This window comes from Pongo pygmaeus, chromosome 13 (genome assembly GCF_028885625.2).
Source record: "Pongo pygmaeus isolate AG05252 chromosome 13, NHGRI_mPonPyg2-v2.0_pri, whole genome shotgun sequence".
Classification (NCBI taxonomy): Eukaryota; Metazoa; Chordata; class Mammalia; order Primates; family Hominidae; genus Pongo; species Pongo pygmaeus.
The window spans coordinates 21,766,705-21,786,044 of NC_072386.2; the positions used below are offsets into that span (position 1 = coordinate 21,766,705).

General features: G+C 38.9%; 1 pseudogene; it reads right to left on the reverse strand.

The window, feature by feature from the left end:
* Positions 1-349: 349 nt before the first annotated feature.
* LOC129043753 (AN1-type zinc finger protein 6-like) lies at positions 350-1,787 on the reverse strand (annotated as a pseudogene).
* Between the last annotated feature and the right edge of the window lie 17,553 nt (positions 1,788-19,340).

Sequence of the window (19,340 nt, forward strand, 5' to 3'; positions counted from 1 at the left end):
GAGGCTAGAATAAAATCCACTTATCTTCCCTATTCCCACTGCACCAGACCTTAAGACTCCTCTAAGAAAAGAGTTTGAAAATCATCAGTTCAAATAAGGTATTCTATTAGTCTAAGTAAGGTTTTATTAAAGTGGTCATGAGTAAAACTGATTATGAGAAAATAAAAATATATCTTAATTTCTAAACTGGGTCCTTGATGCATTCTTGTACTACTAATCAAAGCCTAATATCTTTTTAAACACTTTGTGACTATTCTTCCTAACAGAGGCGTAAGCTAGACTCTCTTGTAACTTGTCTGTTCTTTTCCGCCTCAGATCTTAATCTCTGGGATCCTAAGACTGCTTGAGATTTTTTTTTTCTGGTTTTCCTTTTTATTTAATCAAAGACTGGTGAATAAACATAAATACAGCACAATTACTTCAGATCATTCTTCATATTGTATACACACAAACCCATGAACATAATCTGAAAGAAACCTGTAGACAGCAATGAAATGCATACAGCTTTTTCTTCCCTCGCTCAAAAAAAAGTTTAAACACACAAACTTAGAATCTCATCAGCACACACTCTCTTGTGACAAATGACTCAGACATAAATAGTGGGTGCAAAGAAACTATATGCTAACATACGAATAACCTTTGTTAACGAAAAAACAGAAGCAGCCATAATGATTAAGATACATTCAGTTACTGATAACTAGTTGTGCCCCAAAGGGCATTATCAAAAGAGAAATCATGCTGCAGAGAAAAGCAATATATACATACACAATGAGAAAATAAAGTGCAAGATTAATGCATGCATATTTAATACTGGAAAAATCACAGTCCACCAAAATTTTTGCACGTTTGTTATAAAAGCCCTCTGCACTCAACTAAAATTAAAATGATCTTAAAAGGATAATACTTGTAAAGTTTAAGTCTTCTCAGCCACAGAAATTGCAATAGAAATAAATGTTCAGAGTCATTTTCAAAACAAAACCAAAACAAAAATCTATTCTTCCGATGACATGCAAGATGCGCTGCTCTACATTCCCAATGACTAGGAAAAAAAAACCCTCAAGTCAATTTTTAGTTTGCAGATGATCAAGAATTTTGTATTCCAGCAGGAGTTCAAATCTTTTGGATCTTCTCGCCAACAACTACTGGATTTTCTTTTCTGATTTTCTCAGCGGCATCAGCTTTGTAATTGTAAGAGCAATTGTGTAGATCTGAGTAACAGTGTACACCACAGTAAACATTTCCACACCACATTCAAACCCAGTAAGTCCCACTTTCTTCCTCCTCATGAAACAGTGATTCTTTTTTTGTTTTGGTTTTTCAAGAGACTTGCTTTGCTCTTCAGATGGCTGCTGTGCCATGTCTGATACTGAAGCCTGCAGATCTGTTTCAGGTACTGCTTGTCCACAGATGTACTGTCCAATTGAGAAGATGCTACAGATTCTGATAAAAGTGACTGACTTGATACAGGGCTTGGCTGCATAGATGAAGATGTAGAGTGTACTGTTGACTGGGCTTCTGGGACACTGCCATCTGTGCATTGAACTGGTAAAGATTCAGAGGTTGCAGGTGGGCTTATTCTACCATTACTAGTATTCAGTCTTTGAAGATGCTCTTTATAGCACACTGAACACATGCCATTTGTACGAGGGTTTCCATAAAATCCGCAGCCAGTGGAACAAAGCATAGGCACTAGGCTGTGATTAGTTTCCTGAGCCATATTCCTCCGTTGCACACCAACAAAACCTCCACAATTTTCTGTTTGCTTCACCTCAGATTAACTTCGCTTGAAGCTGTACTTGAGACTTTCAAACAGCTAAATTCTGAATTGGAAATACCATTTCTCCTGTGAAAGGAAGGGAAGTATGTCTATTTGTAAAGAAACAAAGAAAAAAATGTATTTAACTTACCCAGATTACAAGGACATTCATGAGATGGTCTATCTGTGTTCATTTAAAAGTGGACTTTCCACTATTCTGCATTAATTTGGTATCTGGCCCTAAATAAAACAGGAAGATATCAGATATTAGAATCACTGAATATACTCAGAGGCTTGGAATTGGTTGAACTGTACCTTTATGATAATCTAATCTAACCACTTTCCAATGCTAGAGGATAAAGCCCTAGAGAAAGGCTCACGGTTTTCAATAACTCAAAAAACGGAAAATTTTTTCTAAGGATAGTTCCAATGACTTCTGTAAAGTACATTCATGCAGATCCCTCTCTTTGTAGCACCTCAGACAGTCTCAACTTTCATAGATGAGTTAAATTAGAAGAGGAGTCACAAGCTTCTCTCTTATCACCATCTGGTTTATTTAGCTTAGAGAAGGAATTTTCTGATAAAGAGATCCCCACTATCTTTTGAGGAAGCCCACTGCTGGCTCAAGCTATACTGAAAGTTTCTAACTCGGAATGGAAGAAATGAAAAGGCAATGGCAGTGATTTCTTCTGAGGTGGAAGCAGGGGAGCTGAGACTCCTCTGGAGGTGAGAGACAGAGATTCCACGTTTCTTCATGACAGGACAGATGGTAGGCAGAAGGAAGGAGCTTTTAATGGCCAATGGGACTAGAGTTGGAAATTATTAATTCGAGCTATGGCTCCAGAGAAAATGTAAGAGGTTTAGAAGAAACTGTAAGCAGCAATTTCTCTGGCCTTTCACCATCTGACCATTATTCTAACATGTGTTCTGATAAAGGACAGAAAAAGGAATTTCATCAATGTTTACACATGGGGAGCTGGGACATCTCTGATATGTGGGCAAACAGTGGGAGTGCAGAGCATAAGCTATGACATTCTTTCCTCTTAAGCATTCCTTGAAGGGCTTCAAGACATGAGAAGTTTGGCTCATAGCCTGGAAGCTACAGGGACCATATCTTCTAAGGGTCCTTAGACTGACTTTACCCCAGGCTTCAGGAAGAAGGTAGACATCATCATAGAACTTGGACATCATGTAGCAGGAACAGCAACTCAATTCCATACAAACACCTCAAAATGCTTTTAGGTGGCATTAGTTCTCTGCTCAGAGCTTCCCAAAGATACTCACTACCATGTAACCCATGTAACCAACCTTGGGAAAACTTAACTACATTTGTGCTGGTTGGCACCCTCACTGTTATTGCTTTCAGGAAAAAAACCTTTTGCTGAAGAATGAGCTTTTATGAGTGACAATTGTGTGTGAGTAGCTGCTGAAGTACATACAGTGAAGAAAGTAAGTCTAATTTAAGTCTTTTGAGTTTGGGAATTAGGTAGCCTAGTCATTGCCACTGTAGATCAAGAACCAATGAAGGAAGTTCCACCAGGGCCTCCCTAGACTCTTAAGCTTCTCCCTACGAATTTGGTCTCATTACTTTTCACAGAAGCAAGGAGTCTAGAAGCCTCATGTCTAGGAGTAGATGCTCTAGAAGGGGAGCTCTGGGAATCTGAGTTGAATAATATTCACTGTGGTAAATCTTTCTTGATATTTCCTACTACGGTTGTTGTCACTGAGGGAATGGGGTAGCACAGAGGCTTCCTCCATTTTCCTGAACCACATCATAACCCAAGAAAATCTCTTACTAAATATAATGAATTGTGGTTCTAAATGACATCTCAAGAGGGGCCACTATTAATGATCCATATGTGACTTTTCTCTGGCATGAACTTTTTACATTATATTTTTCTCTATAATAAGCATTGTGTCCATCCTCTCTTCATGGGAATAGTTCATATGTATACTCTCCCCCTTCACATGGTAATTCTATTGTACTTCCTCTGTATGTATACCCTCTCCTGTGTCCAGATCTGGTTAAAGAGACTCATGAATGCCCTGTGGTTTTGGAACACAATGCCTTCCTCTAACAAAGGTAGAACCGATATGTTGGAAGTTCATTGCTTGGAAACAGAAGTCACTTTTTTTTCCCTAAGAAATAAGGTTTTTTTCCCATAAATCTCCCATCCATCCATCCATCCATCCATCCTTCTACCTGCCTATCTCAAAGCCATAGTGTTCTGATATGTATCTGAGTGTCATATCCACAGCCTGAAAACTAAGTACCATAGCTCAGCCATGAATGGAATTTAGCAGGCTGCGGGCCAAGGGAAACGTACCGCTGTAGATCACCAAGCCAGAGCACCAGTCTGTATTCCTGATGATGCAGCCTCAGAGTAGCAGCTTGTCATGGTCCAGGAAGTAGTTTTTCCCCTTATAGGTCAGTATTCCTGAGAATTTGTGCAATTTGTTATTGGGAGCCTCACATCTCACTTCTCCTGCAGAAAAATGAAGGTGTAAGAGTTCCGGATCTGTAATCTTAGGCTTTTCCTAAGGATGAAAGGAGACTTAATAGAAAGGAGGAAATAAAATTCTTCTTTCAAAATACATACACATCTTTTTCCTATCCTCTCTCAGTTACTGCCCATTTCTCACCAGCTCCTTCAAGAAAGGCAGACAAAGTTTTCTGGGAACTAAAGAAGAATAATTCTGTATGTGACATGGATCATCCAGAGAGAGAGAAAACCCCACATGATGGTGACATCAGTACTGCCAGATCATATGAGCTCTGAATCTGAAGAAACTCAAAAATGACTTAAAGCGAACCTAGTATTTTTTTTCAAAATGGAAACAATTTGACATTTTCCTGATTAGTAAAGTAAATATGCCCTTTGTAAATGTTTAAGTAATACTAAAATGGTAAAGAAGGAAGTAAAATTCATTCACTGTCTTGAGAAAAGTGCTGTTTACCTTTTGAAGTACATCCTTTTATGTTTTTTCTATGTAAGTACTCATAAACATACCTATGTTTCCAAAAACAGGTTTATGTTATATACACTATACAGTCTTTTGTAAATTGTATTTTTCTTTTAATTACATGTTGTATTTTTTATATTTCAATAAATATCAACTTGCATATTGTTGTAATTAGTTGTATAGAAATCACTATGGATGTACCATACTTTATTTAACCAGTACTCTACTGATGAAAATTTAGGTAGGAAAACCCATTTCCTAACTCACTATTAAAGGTAGACAGAAGCTCCAGGCGATCTTCCATGTCACTGGTAACTGAGATGGCCTGCTTCACTTTCAGGTTGGTTTCACTAGAGTAAAAGACAAGTGACCATAGTACAGGACACAAACAGAACTGTCGTACGGGTGCAGTATCTCCTACTTTTTCATGGAGTTTTAGAAAATAGATGTTACCAGTAGAGCCTGGGCTATGAGTCTGAGCTGTAAAAGTCACTCCCACTGCTCCTCTCTCAGTGTTGAGGTGAGATGGCTCTTCAAGGAAGCTGAGTGTTAGCCCACTCACTCCCGTCTCTTTCCTCTCACTCCCTGCAACACACTGCCACTACTTAATCAACTCATGAGATCTAGCTGGTCAGGTGCTCTAGAGAGGCTGAAGAAACATCATAAACAACCTGGAGATAGTATCTGCTTCCTTCAAGAATAAGGAGTATGCCTGTAATCCCAGCACTTTGGGAGTCCGAGGCGGGCGGATCACGAGGTCAGGAGATCGAGACCATCCTGGCTAACACAGTGAAACCCTGTCTCTACTAAAAATACAAAAAATTAGCTGGGCGTGGTGGTGGGTGCCTGTAGTCCCAGCTACTAGGGAGGCTGAGGCAGGAGAATGGTGTGAACCTGGGAGGCGGAGCTTGCAGTGAGCTGAGATTGCACCACTGTACTCCAACCTGGGCGACAGAGCGAGACTCCGTCTCCAAAAAAAAAAAAAAAAAAGAATAAGGAGTATGGCCAGGCATGGTTGCTCACGCCTGTGATCCTAGCACTTTGGAAGGCTGAGGTGGGATGATCACTTGAGCTCAGGAGTTCAAGGCCAGCCTGGACAACACAGCGAGATCCTGTCTCTATTTTTTTAATTAAATTTAATTTTTTTAAAAAAGAATAAGGAGCAGATCCTGGTAAAAACTTGCACATACCTCCAAGGAAACATACTCCACACCTCATAAATATTTATGGGGCCCATGACAGGCTCTTAAGTAACTGCTTGCTGGAATGCATAGACAAAAAGAAAAATGGAATCCATGTTTCAAAAAATTGTGTGCATCAAGAAGTACAGTTGTAGGAATGAAGATCAATACAAAACTCTCCAGGATAAGCTTTCTGCAGATGGCTCTATCCTCCTAAAACCTTAGCTTTTGGATATTAATAAATGTCTACCTTAAATCCTTTATAGAACATGGTATTTTATCAGTGAATAGATATGTTTATATTCACATTTTTTCCCTTGGAAACTTTGAAACTGTACTCTGAAATGTTACAGTTCTGTTATCCTCTTTCCTGCTACTCAGCCTTATAGAATATGGCCAGAGTGTCTCCAATTTAGAGATGGAGAATGTGGGGTTTATTTGCCCTATTCTGTGCCCAGTGAATGCTCAATTGTTCCTGTCAAGAGCTCAATCTTAGACTTGAGGGTCCCAAGGATGTGGTGTCCATCTTCTCTTATCTGGATATTTCTAGGCCCTCTGGCTCATATATTCAATATTCCATCTGAGAATAAAATTAATTCCCTGCCTAACGCTGTCCCTCAGTGAGAGACCACTTTAAGCTGGCTAAATCATCTTAATGGAGCATCAGGAGGGAACACTTACCCATCCAGGTCTGCTGTCTCTACGTATGTCAGACTATGTGGCTCACTGCTAGAGAGTAATAGTATATCTACCTGTAGTCAGAAAAGTCAAAGAAAGTCAGGAAAGCAGGCAGGTGGGCTGTTAACATTACAGTGTGACAAAAGCAGTCACCTTAGGAAAAGATGTTCACCCTAAGCATTTTACAGACACTGATTTACTTTCTTTCACTGCTATCATACACCCTCTCCCAAAGCTACTCACACTTTCCCTGTAACTACAGTGAGAAATAGGTAAGAACAAGCTTCTTACTGCAAGAGCTATTGATTTCTGATGCAAAATGAGGCAACAAAGGTCACCAAAAGGAGTGGTAGCAGAAGTGCTCCAAGAGTCCCTGGTACCCACTCAATCCAAAAAAGAACAAGTCACAGCTAAAAGAGGTACTCACCATGACAGGCTGATTATTTCCTAGTTTTATTATATCTCCCACTTGAACATTCATCCATTTGTTCTCCTTTATCCTGTAAGAAAATGACCCTTGAATATCTGCTCTGAGAATTTCCCCAAGGCTCTGCTTTGACAATCAAGATGATTCCCCACCCTCCAAAAAAGGCTGAAAGGAATAAAGACAAGGCTCAAACTGTTCTGTGATGCATCCTTGCTGCAATCAAGAGTGGGGCCCATTTCTCTTGACTTCAGGCTATAAGGGTTCTAAAGCCCTACAAAAGTATCTGTAGACATACAGGCACATAATTTTTTTTGTTTGTTTTTTAATCCAGGTCTGGTGGCTCATTCCTGTAATCCTAGCACTTCGGGAGGCTGAGTTGGGAGGATTGCTTGAGGCCAGCAGTTCGAGACCAACCTGAGCAATACAGCAAGGCCCTGCCTCAAAAACATTTTTTAAAAAAGGTTTTTAAAGTAAAATAGTTCCAATGGTAAAGTCTGTAAAAGGAAAAATTAAAGTCTTTTCTATTTCCAGCCTTTAGTTTTGCTCCCCAAAGATAGCCACTGTTAATAATATTTTTGTATTTATTTCTAGAAAATATCAATCCATGTAATCACATATAATACACATTTAAATCACATTTAAAAGCCACATACTAGATACATAATTTTCTGCACTTTGCATTTTTCATTTAACAATCCATCTTGGAGAGCATTTATAGAAGATGTACCTCATTCTTTTTGATAGCTTAAATGTGTTCTATCATAAGGTCACATCAATTTTATCTACTTACGTTTTGTTTTTTTTGAGACAGAGTCTCGCTCTATCTCTCAGGCTGGAGTACAGTGGCATGATCTCAGCTCACTACAACCTCTGCCTCCCGGGTTCAAGCGATTCTTCTGCCTCAGCCTCCCGAATAGCTGGGACTACAGGCTTGCACCACCACACCCGGCTAGTTTTTGTATTTTTAGTAGAGACGAGGTTTCACCATATTGGCCAGGCTGGTCTCGAACTCCTGACCTCGTGATCCACCTGCCTCAGCCTCCTAAAGTGCTGGGATTACAGGTGTGAGCCACTGCGCCCGGCCTTTATCTACTTATGTTAAAATTAGATTATCTTTGATCCTCAAATCCCTACTTTCCATAAAAGGCAGCCTGGCAGTATGAGCAGATTCTACAATAATGGTGGTTCTCTGCCCTCCTCTTTTTTTTTTTTTTTTAACCTCAATTTCCCCAAATACACAGGGTCCATAAATCCTTCCTCTCTGAGAAAGGACTAAGAAGAATGTACATATTGCCACAAGCATTTTGGAAACATGAGCTATATCCTTGCAGCAGTTATATTACGCCAAGCACCCAAAGAGCAGGAAAAAGTCTACAGGCCACTGTCTGTTTTGTCTCTAAACGCAGGATTGTTATCTGCAGGGCATGACACACATCACCACTTTGCCAGCTACACATAGGCATGGGTATTCCTAGAACACCTTTCCTAAGAAGACAGCTGCTTTGAGGAGGGCCAAATTTTCCAAAAAAGTCCTTTTATATAAATCCACTGTTTCTTTTAAAGAATTTTCTGATAGTACTGTACAGTAGTAGCTATAAGCCTTGGAGACAGACATCTGGGTCTTTGTTTTATTTTGTCTTGACTTGACATTCATTGTTACTCTGGCATTCTATCTTCCACGGTTGTCACCAGTAAAATATAAAGAAGAACAAGTGCTGTCACATTCTGGCTTCTCCTGGAGATATAAAAATTTATAATTTCTTACATAAGGAGCTGCCAAACTATTACCAATTTGTTCCTGGACATTATAACAATCATGTGTCCCAGACCTGGGAGAGGTGAAGACATTCCTTACTGATTTAAAATACTCAATCCTGTAATCCAAAACAGTAAGCATGTTCTGAAGCTGTTCTTGCCTTGGGTTGGGGAGGGATTGCCAGTCTTAATAATCTAATAATTTGAATTTCAATTTCTCCCACCAGAGGGACAAGAGATAAAGCCTTATGATTTTGAGAGTCAGTGAGTTGAAACTAAGAATTTCTTATAAAGTCAGGACCCTTGAAGGGCAACACCATTAGTGAAAGAGTGGTCTAAAAAAAATTGGCTCACTGGCGAGAAAGTTTGTCTATCTTAGTCTGGAGGGTTGGGGGGGGTCAGTGAGTGGAGGACTCTTCCCTGAAAATCTGTAACCTCATATTGGATGGGGCTCAAATTTATACTTCTTTCAAATTAGGTATCAGCAGGTAATACCCCTGAGTCAACTCGCAGAAACAAACACAAACCCTTATAGAGGGATACAACCTCTCCTCCAGCCACTTAGAATTCCCTTAAAGTTCTACTAATGATGTGTTTGTAAACAAAATTATTGAGAAATGAAAAATAACAAAATTACAACTTATAAAACAGACAAACTTTTAAAATAGCAGCTCTGTTTATACTCATGTATTCTAGAAAAAGAAAGCTGTTTTCTGGAACATAGACTGTTTCAACAACCAACCTTACCTCTGCATATTAATCTAATCAGATACTCGGTAGCTTACAAAGTCTAACCAGGGCCTTGCCTGTTAACTCCCACCTTAAAATCCCTCTACGACAAATTCTTCAATAATCTTATAAAACCCAAGTGCTCAAGCTACTTGGGTGAGTTCACTTGACTAAATCCTTTTGGTCAGCAATTCCTAATATACTCAGTTTTGTCTTTTCCTTTTATTTCTATTTCCCTACTTTTCTTTTTAACTACAACTGACTTTTTTGGTGGTATCTTATGGGACATTTCAACAGGTCAAAACTCTTGAGGAAACAATCCATCGTGTGTAAGAATCAGCAGACACAATACACAACAGGATTAGCTGCCCAAGCTCTTGAGATGATAGAATTATATGATAAATACTACAGCTATTGGGTGTTTGGTAAGGCCACAATGATCAAGGCTAGACCTCAATCCTGAACTCCTTCAGGTTTGCACTTTCTTGCAATCATGCTTCTGCCCACACTGGTCACTTTTCCTTTAACACAATCTCTACTTGTTGAATTCTTCCCCTTCCCTTAAGGCCTAGTACAAACACTACACCTCTTCCAGAAAGTCTTCCTTGATTCCTTTAACCAGTTATAATTGCTTATTTTTATTAATTCCTATAGTAATTTTTTGTACCTCTTAAGATAGTCTTCATATTTTGCCTTACATAGGAATATGCCTGCCTTCTTCCATTCCTGCAACACTTTAGATAGCTATGACCAAACACTACAGCAGTGGGGCCAACATCAATACTCTGTTTAGATTGCTAACAGAAAAGATGACCTGACCAAAGGCTATAGTAGAATGGACAAAAACCATGTCAGAATCCATTAATGTTCTAAAGACAGATGTTTCCATGCTAACTACCACACTAATAATATCACTTGCATAGTAATATCATGTTATAAAATATTAATTGCTTTAATATATATTATTTCCTTTCTATTTTCACAAGCATCCTCTAAGGTAGAGAATATTATTTCTATCTTATAAAAAAGAAAAATGAGGCCCACATAGATATCTGAGGTGACATGACAAATTCAGGGCATGCTAGATCTAGAAACAAATTATTTCTATGTCTGAGGTTCTTTTCAATGTCCTGAGCTAAACCCAACCCTTTTTCAGGACTGGTCCTACCTAAACTAGCTTCTCCAGAAGAACTTACTTGCCATTCAACAGTAGCAGAACAGGCCGGTTGTTGACTCGATCGTCACTTTGATGCCTTTTCTAAAATCACACAAGAAAATGTTCAGGAAATAGACCTATAACAAACTGCATATAGAAGATTAACATTTTGAAATATTACACAATGTAGTTCCCTTCTTTGTAATTCTCCTTTTCCCCTATCCCAAGCCCTTCTTTCCTTCAAACCAGGCCAAGAGGTTGATTATCTCTGGGAAGCTGGGAAGAGAAGGCAGGAAAAGAATCCAGGGAGAAGAAAGAGACAAAATTTTAGTTTTAAATATCAAAAGCAAAAAACCTGGGGGAATGAGAATAACATATCAAAAGCTGCAGAGGACACAATCCAAATGATGGGCAGGGCTACAGATTTCTGTCTGCCTGGGTAGGTGCAGGGAAAGCTGAGTGTTCTCAAGCAGACTCCTACCCTACCTCCAACCATGGTTGACATACAGAAGCTTCTATAGTGGCTGAGGAAAGAGGCCAATATTTAAAGATCAAATAGAAGGGAAACAAATAGAGGCTATGTCCTGATGCCAGGATTCACATAAATATCTTCCTTCCAGTTGAGATTACTCCCTGAGTAAAGGGTAGGACTGGGAGTGGGGCAGAGAGAATCCTGAATTTGTCAGAATTCAAAATTGTCCAAATATTTATCATAAAGAGACTGAATTCTAAGCCAGAAGTAATTGGGTTACCATGAATTGGCAAATTAAATTTTGGTTCTCACTGGAGAGAGTTAAGATGGGGTATGCATGTGGTTATAAGCTAAACTGAGTTCAGTTATAGAGAAATAAAGTTATATTTTTGTACATCTAAGTTGTAACTGAAAGGTAAACCACAACATGCTAATCCTGGGTTTACAGAGATAAAGTGCTGAGGAAAAAAAGGTGCTCTCAAACTAGGCTAAAAATCTATTCTGGCAAAATCAGAAAGACCCTCTTGGGGAAACTGTAAGCAGGTCTATAGGACTGGCTTTCCAAATCCCACTAGTAGGCATGGTACTGGGTCCTTACTCTCACCCCTCTATGCTGGGCCTGCTGTAAGAGGCAAAGAGGAAGCCATGCAGCACTCACTGTGAGCCAGTTTCTCTTTCAAGGCCAGGACAGAGGGTTCCTAGCAGTGCACACTTAACAGAATTGAAAGTTGGAAAGGAAAATAAGAGTTAGAGAGGAGACAGGAAATGTGGAGAGAAGAAAGAGAAAGAATAGGAGAGATGGAGCAGGGGCAGATGGAAGAAGGGAAAGGGAATATAGAGTAGGAGAAGGAGGAGCAGAGGAAAAAGGATGAGAACAAAGCTAGAAAAAGCTAAGAGAGGAGTAAAGAAAGAGTGGGTTATTAAAGATGGAAGGAGGCTCAGGAGAGGGGCTAAAAGTGGTGGCAGTAGGAAGACAGAGAAAGGCCTTTCTGGCCATACATAGACCACCAATCTTGGGCCTAAAGGTACTGCATATTACTCTGGGATGAATAAGGAAAGAAGAAAGGAAAATATCTCTTTCCATTCAGGGTTTCTTGTTAGCACTAGGTAGTTCTGGGAAGTCCTTCATGCCCACAGTCTGACTAGGTGCAGTGAGGAAGTAGAGGCCCAGGAAGCTACTTCACCAGGTCATCGATGGCATCTTTCACGGCTGTTATGGACAGCACCACCATCAGGGGTGTCATAGTTGTATACCATGTCAAGGAGGAGATCTGGGGAATCAACTAAGAGAGGGAAAGGGAGAGGATCTTGGGTCAGAAAACCGAAAGGATAATACATTCCCCCCCACTACATCCCTCACCCTTAACATCATTTTCACCTCCATTTGTTCATACTAAATCCAACTATCCTAGTTGCTTTCCACTGTTGTATCTTTCATATAACCCCCCAAATATAAGTGAACATTTCCCAAGGGAGGATAAAAGAATAAAAGGCTATAAGTTGCTACCTATCTATCCTGAACCCCACTACGTTCGTGTTGATGGCAAAGACCCATTTCTCCTTTGACAGTGAAAAGCAATGGGTGTAGAGAGTGGGTAAAAGTAGATACAGAAAAACTACATGCTCTCCCACACCCTTCAGTACAAGGAGGAGTGAGATGACCTGTCCCTGTCTCCCAGTTTGGGCCTACCCTGCCCTGCTTCCTGTTCTTATGCTGGCACTCATATTCTAAACCATTCTAAACCTTCTTTAGCGCTCCCATATGTTAATTTTATGTCAAGGAGGCTGGGACAAGAAGGAGGAATAGAGTTGGAGTTGTGGTTGGGGTGAAGAATTCTGTAGCCCCCTATGGTCAAGCTGAACTGTGGCAATGCAGCCATGATGAGGAGCTCCCCTTCCTTGGAATGTGGTGACCTTGTCCCTTTCCTTGTGTAGAGGCTTGCTATACACTAGCTAATCCTGACCACAGCTATTCTAAGGGACTGGTCTGAGACTCCAGCCATCCACGTTCCTGTTGTCTAAAGAGAGAAGACAATTCCCAGTTTAGGGAGGAGAAAAATCGATTATACAGCCTGACCCCAGAGAGATTCATAAAATACTCTGTGAAAAAGGCCCCCAAAAGCAATACCTGTAAAAATAGCAAAATGAGGAAATATGCATTTGCAAATCTCCAAAACTGTTCAAATAGGTTCAGGGGCAGAAAATTAAAGACACTATATTTTGAGGTCTTGATGGCATTGTTCTGTGAGTAAACAAACAAATAAACAAGAAATACACAATTAGACAAAAGACAGCTCAAAACTGGGTTGATAAGCAGCTGCCCCTACTTCCCAGTCTACCCCTAGAGAGGCCTAGAGGGTAGAAAGATGGCAAGACTATTGGGTACCTGGGGGAATGTATCTCTGCCCTGATAGAGTTCTTGCTTATTGATGTTATTGATAGTAATAATGATAATCAAATCAACAGCAATAAAAACTTAACATTTACTGAGTACTTACTATGTGAAAGGCACTGTTCTAGCATTTTATATGTAGCAACTCATTTACTCCTCACAACAATCCTATGAGGGGGGTACTTTTGAGGATGAGGAAATTGAGGTACTGCATCCAGAGCTCTCTAACAAAGCTTTTCTTAGCTGAGCAAACTCAGTTTGGTGTGCCTTTCTGTGTTTTTTGCAATGTGGAAGGACGTCAGATGCTAAAAGCAAAAAACTGTCTTTCAACCCCAGCCCACTGAAGGTTTCTATAGGGTTCACTATCAGCATTGGAGAATCATTTGGCCCTTAATTGTCCTAAGAGGATTTAAAGAGTTTTGGCTTATATCTAAGCTACTATTTTGCTGAGTGAAAATGGGAACTTGTCTACTTCCTCAATTCTGATCTCAAGATGTTCACAGGATCATCTTACTTTCTACCTTGGAGTCTTAAATCATTTGTCCTAAGATGTCAGAGCTCAAATCTAAGAGCTCTAAAAGCAGGAGAATAAGACCAAATAATTCCGTAAGTTCAGGGCTCATCCTCTACCTCTTCCATTTGAAAGCACAGAACAAAAGAATAAAAATAACTAATGGATACTAGGCTTAATACCTGGGTGATTAAATAATCTGTACAAAAAATCCCCATGACACAGGCTGACCTATGTAACAAACCTGCACATTCTGCACATGTGCCCCTGAACTTAAATACAAGGTTTTTTTTTGTTTTTTTGTTTTTTTTTAATAAAGAAGAACCTACCTATTTCCTTAGGGATGAGAAGCTGGTCAAATAGCTTAGCACTTAGGAGTTTAGAGATCCAAGCCAAAACTAAGATTTCCTTGGTGTTCTCTCCATGATTTTCCAAATAATAATCAATCAGACACTATAGCATTTCTCAAGGCTTGCTCTGTTCACAGCCCTGTGCTGGACTATACTAGTGGAGGCTGAAAAATAATTAGACAGGATCCCTTCTGGAGAAGCTCATGGTCTGTCTTGAACGAAGTTCTAGTGAAATGATCTCTACAGGCCCTTCTCGTCATGAGAGTATGTAATTCTAACATGGAAATAGCTTTCTTTGATCATAAGATACTTTGAATTTCTCAGTGTTTAAGTCCAGATGGCTGTGATACTTGGACCCAAAGATCTTCTGAGAGGTGGCCTTACTGATGTAGCTAGCCTTCACTGTTGATTTTCCATTTGATTTTATAGCCATTTAATATATTTCAGGTTTCTACTCATGTAGGTAGCATTCTGCCTCAAGATAGAAGTAAAGGTATTTATTTATTAACTTGGCAACTAGAGTGTTTTGTTTTGCTCTTAAATGTAAAAGCGGAAGCAATATCCTAATAACATCTCCTTAACTATGAAGTTCCTCAGAGTTTAGTCCTTTTGGCAGAGGTCATAAAATTTAAACATGATAAGAGGTGGTTAATTTTGGTTTGGTTATTTTTTCTTTGGGCAGTGATATGGGACTGAAGGTTAACTGGGAAAATAGAAGAAAATAAAAGGCCAAGGATATAATGAGAATCAGTAGTTAGGAGTTAGGAAGATGACAAGGAGTCACAGTGGAAGAAGTTAGAGAAATAGGAAAATGAGCAATGCTCAGGGCCAGGGAAATGAAATGGTGTTAAATATATCAGAATCAGTCAAATCTGTTCATTCACTCATTAAATATTTAATATATATTTATTGAATGTTGGCTGTGGGAACAACATTGTGATAGAAACTGTATCACAGATATACCGTGTATACAGAGATAAATGAGATACCCTTTTTCCAAGGGCTAATAGCTTTTTGGAGAAACAGAACTAACATTTTCAGAACCATACTTAACTCCTATGACCACCATGCAAGGTGAACATTATTATGCCCATTTTACAGATGAAAGAACTGAAGATCAGAGAAGTTAACAAACTTGCCTAAGACATTAAGGTTAGTAAAGGCTGAGCTATATTCAAACTCACATCTGTCTGATGCCCAAACCTAGATTTACTGTCCCCACTGCTTGTTACGTAGGTCTAGAAGATAGAGAAGAGAAAAACCTGCTTTCATGGTCATAGCTTGGATACTATTATTATCCAGAACTATTTGATATGGTTTGGCTCTGTGTCCCCCACCCAAATCTCATGTTGAATTGTAATTCCCAGTGTTGGGGAGGGACCTGGTGGGAGGTGACTGAATCATGGAGGCGGATTTCCCCCATGCTATTCTTGTGTTCTCACAAGATCTGATGATTTAAAAGTATAGGATCCTCCTCACTCTCTCTCTCTTTCCTGCCACCATGTGAAAAAGGTGCTTGCTTCCCCTTTGCCTTCTGCCATGATTGTAAGTTTCCTGCAGCCTCCCAGTCATGCTTCCAGTTATGCCTGAGAAACTGTGAGTCAATTAAACCTCTTTTCTTCATAAATTACCCAGTCTCAGGTAGCTATTTATAGCAGTGTGAGATTGGAAATATACCACTCACTCAGAAATCATAAATTAATATCCCACAGAGACCGCAGACATATATTTTTATATAATTATAGCTATGTATATGTATACATAGCTACACATGCATGGAATTATATTACATATAAAACCATTGCTTGCGATCATAGAAGACTGAAAACAACCCAAATTTCCATTTAAAAGAAACCGGTTAAATAAAATATGTTAAATCTGCAGAGGAAATACTATATATTATAGCTGAAAAAGGAAAAAAAGAAAAAAACTATTATGAAATTATGATGATGAAAACATCTCCAAGATATACTGTTAAGGTTCAGAATAGTGTAAAAATAGGAAAATAAGACTATATATTTGTATTTGCTTTATTTGCACAAAGAAACACTAATCTGATTAATACACACCAGAAAACTAACAGTGGTTCCCTCAGGGGAGCAGATATGGACAAAGATGGGGTATTGGAGCATGCCTTTTCAATATATATCTTTTCATGAATTACTTAGTTATAGATACATAAATAAGTGAAAAATGAACAATCCAATAGGAAGTGGGCAAAGATCATTAATAGATATTTTCCAGAAAAAGAAATACAAAAGGCTAATTAACATGAATGTCATTTTCATCTAAGAGCTGGCAAAGATGACAAAGATTGATAATAATGAGTTTGACAGGAATGTGGAGAAACGGGCAGTCTCTAAGTAGAAACATAAATGGATATAATTCTTTTGGGGGGCAATCTGGCCTCTGATAATTTTTAATCTTTAGTGTGTTTTTCTTTTGGCACAGACAATTTACTTTTAGGAAACTTTCATAAGATACAGTCACACAAATATGCCAAAATATATGTATAATGGTGTTCATTCAGCACCATTTAGCATAGCAAAACACTGGAGACATTTAAATGTTCATCAATAGAAGACTGACTAAATAAATTAAGGTTTATCAATATAATGGAAAACAATGTGGCTATTAAATAAATGAGGGATATCTGTATTGTGTTGTCATAGATACATGTCTAAGTGAAAAAAGGAGAACTATGCTTTCATTTGTGCAAGAAAAACTACAGTATTTATTTTCTGGGAGTTATATATAAACCTGAAATCTGAGACATTCTCTCCCTAGCTTATGTCACTGGATTAATTTTGGCTTCTGAGCCTTCATTGCACCACTCATTGTATAGCAGCTTGAAAGAAAGTGTAATAGAATCTGTGTTATAGGATCCACATCTACAAAGAATTTCCTGCTCCCCCAACAAAGAAGAATATTACAGGAGAATACTGACCCCCTTCTGAAACAGCCAGAGGGATGACACTCACTGGATATCCAAAAATACTGTTGAATTCTTTGTTGTTGGCTTGCAGATATCTCTCATGTTCTGAAAAAAGATGGGATAAACGATGAGATGGATGCCCCTGTGTATATCAGACTGGGATGTTGGCTGCTAGTGAAGACTTCACTAGATCCCCACACTTTCTTGCTGAAGATATCTATTTAAGCATGGGATTTTGTCTCTTTAATCAAAAGAATCAAGAAATATAATAAAAATAAAAATGCTCAAGTATTCAAGCTTTCTGGAGGCAACAGGACAAGTAACTCCTGAGGAGTTCTCCACCATCAATGCTTCTAGTACTTCCTAGATCATGTCTCCACAGACAACAAGATGGTCTGCACCAATTTTACTGACAAACACAGAAACCCAGCCTTCCCTCATAAGTCAATTTTAGCACTTTGTCTTAATATATCTGAGGCTCTTTTCCAAGCCAGCTTGTCCTAAACTTGCTTAACTAAATTTAAATTAATAAATAATGACTGAGCATCTGTTGCACAGAGGCCAGTGTACTGGATGCCGTGGAGAGATAAAACGATGAGTAAGACAGTCTCTGACTTCAAGGACTTCAGTATAGTAGGAGTAAGCCTGATAACTACTTGACAAAATCATCACATCAAAACATAGAGGTGTTTGTTACAAACTACTACAAATAGTGAGCCTGTTACCATGTTATGAACAAACAAATTATATATATATATAATCAATAGATCTTTCTCCCCTGAACGAAACATTCCTATAGTCTCTTTGGTTCTTCCTTGGTTCAGCAAGCAATTGCTGGGTTCTTGGCAGGTTCAGGCCCTGTGCTAGGTCCTAGGGTTACGAGATGAGGAAAACATCATCCTGACCATCTTGGTACTCCTATTCCTAGTAGGAAAGACAAATATAAAATAAAATTTCAATCTAATGTAACGACAGAGATACAGGTTGGAGGTGCACAGAAGAGGGGATGGAAGTCAGGGAAAGTAGGACATAGAGGTATTCCTGGAGGAGATGCCTTAGTTATTTGGATGATATGGATTAAGTGCTTCCCAATTCTCTTAAGCCTGTGTATTATACCAAGAAATATAGAATTTAGCCCGAAGACTGACAGAGCTCCTAAGCTTTCTGCCCTTAATGCTTCTAGTAATTCTTAGGTAATGTCTCCACAGAATTTGCCCCCTCAGAGAGTGGGCCGTAGCAACCCCTCTGCCTCTGAGTTGTATTGAATATCTACTTTAAAGCTCTTCTGGCCCTTTAAGGCCCTCCTTGGCCCATGGCTCCCAAGATTAAAAAGAAACTTCTTTCCTTGGCCCTCAAAAATTCTATCCTAGGCTACCGATTCCTACTCTGATCTTGAACTACTTGATTCACTCCTCCAAGAGGAGTCTCTGGCTCCAGATCCTAGAAACCCAACTCTGCAATTGTTCAAGTTTATTTATTTTTTTTTGAGCTATGATTCATATAAAATTCACCCCCTGGAAGTGTACAATTGAATGGCTTTTAGTATATTCATGGTTATGCAACCATCGTCATTAATTCCAGAACATATTCATCACCCCCAAAGACACCTCATACCTGTACTCTCAATTCTCACCTCTCCTTTCAGTCCCTGGTGGACACTAATCTATTCTCTGTGGATTTGTCTATTTTGGACATTTTACATAAACAGAAGCATAAACTATGTGGTCTTTTGAAACTGGTTTCTTTCACTTAGAATAATGTTTCCAAGGTTCATTCACGTTGTAGTACGTATCAGTATTTCATTCCTTTTTACATCTGAACAATATGTCAATGTTTGGATGCACCACATTTTACTTATCTATTCATCCATGATGGGCATTTGGTTTGTTTCCACCTTTTAGCTACTGTGAAGAATATGGCGATGAACAACCATGTACAAGTTTTTTGTGTAAACATGTTTTCATTCCTCTTTATATACCTAGGAGTAGAATCAGTAGGTCAAATGGTAACTTTATGTTTAATTTTTTGAGCAAC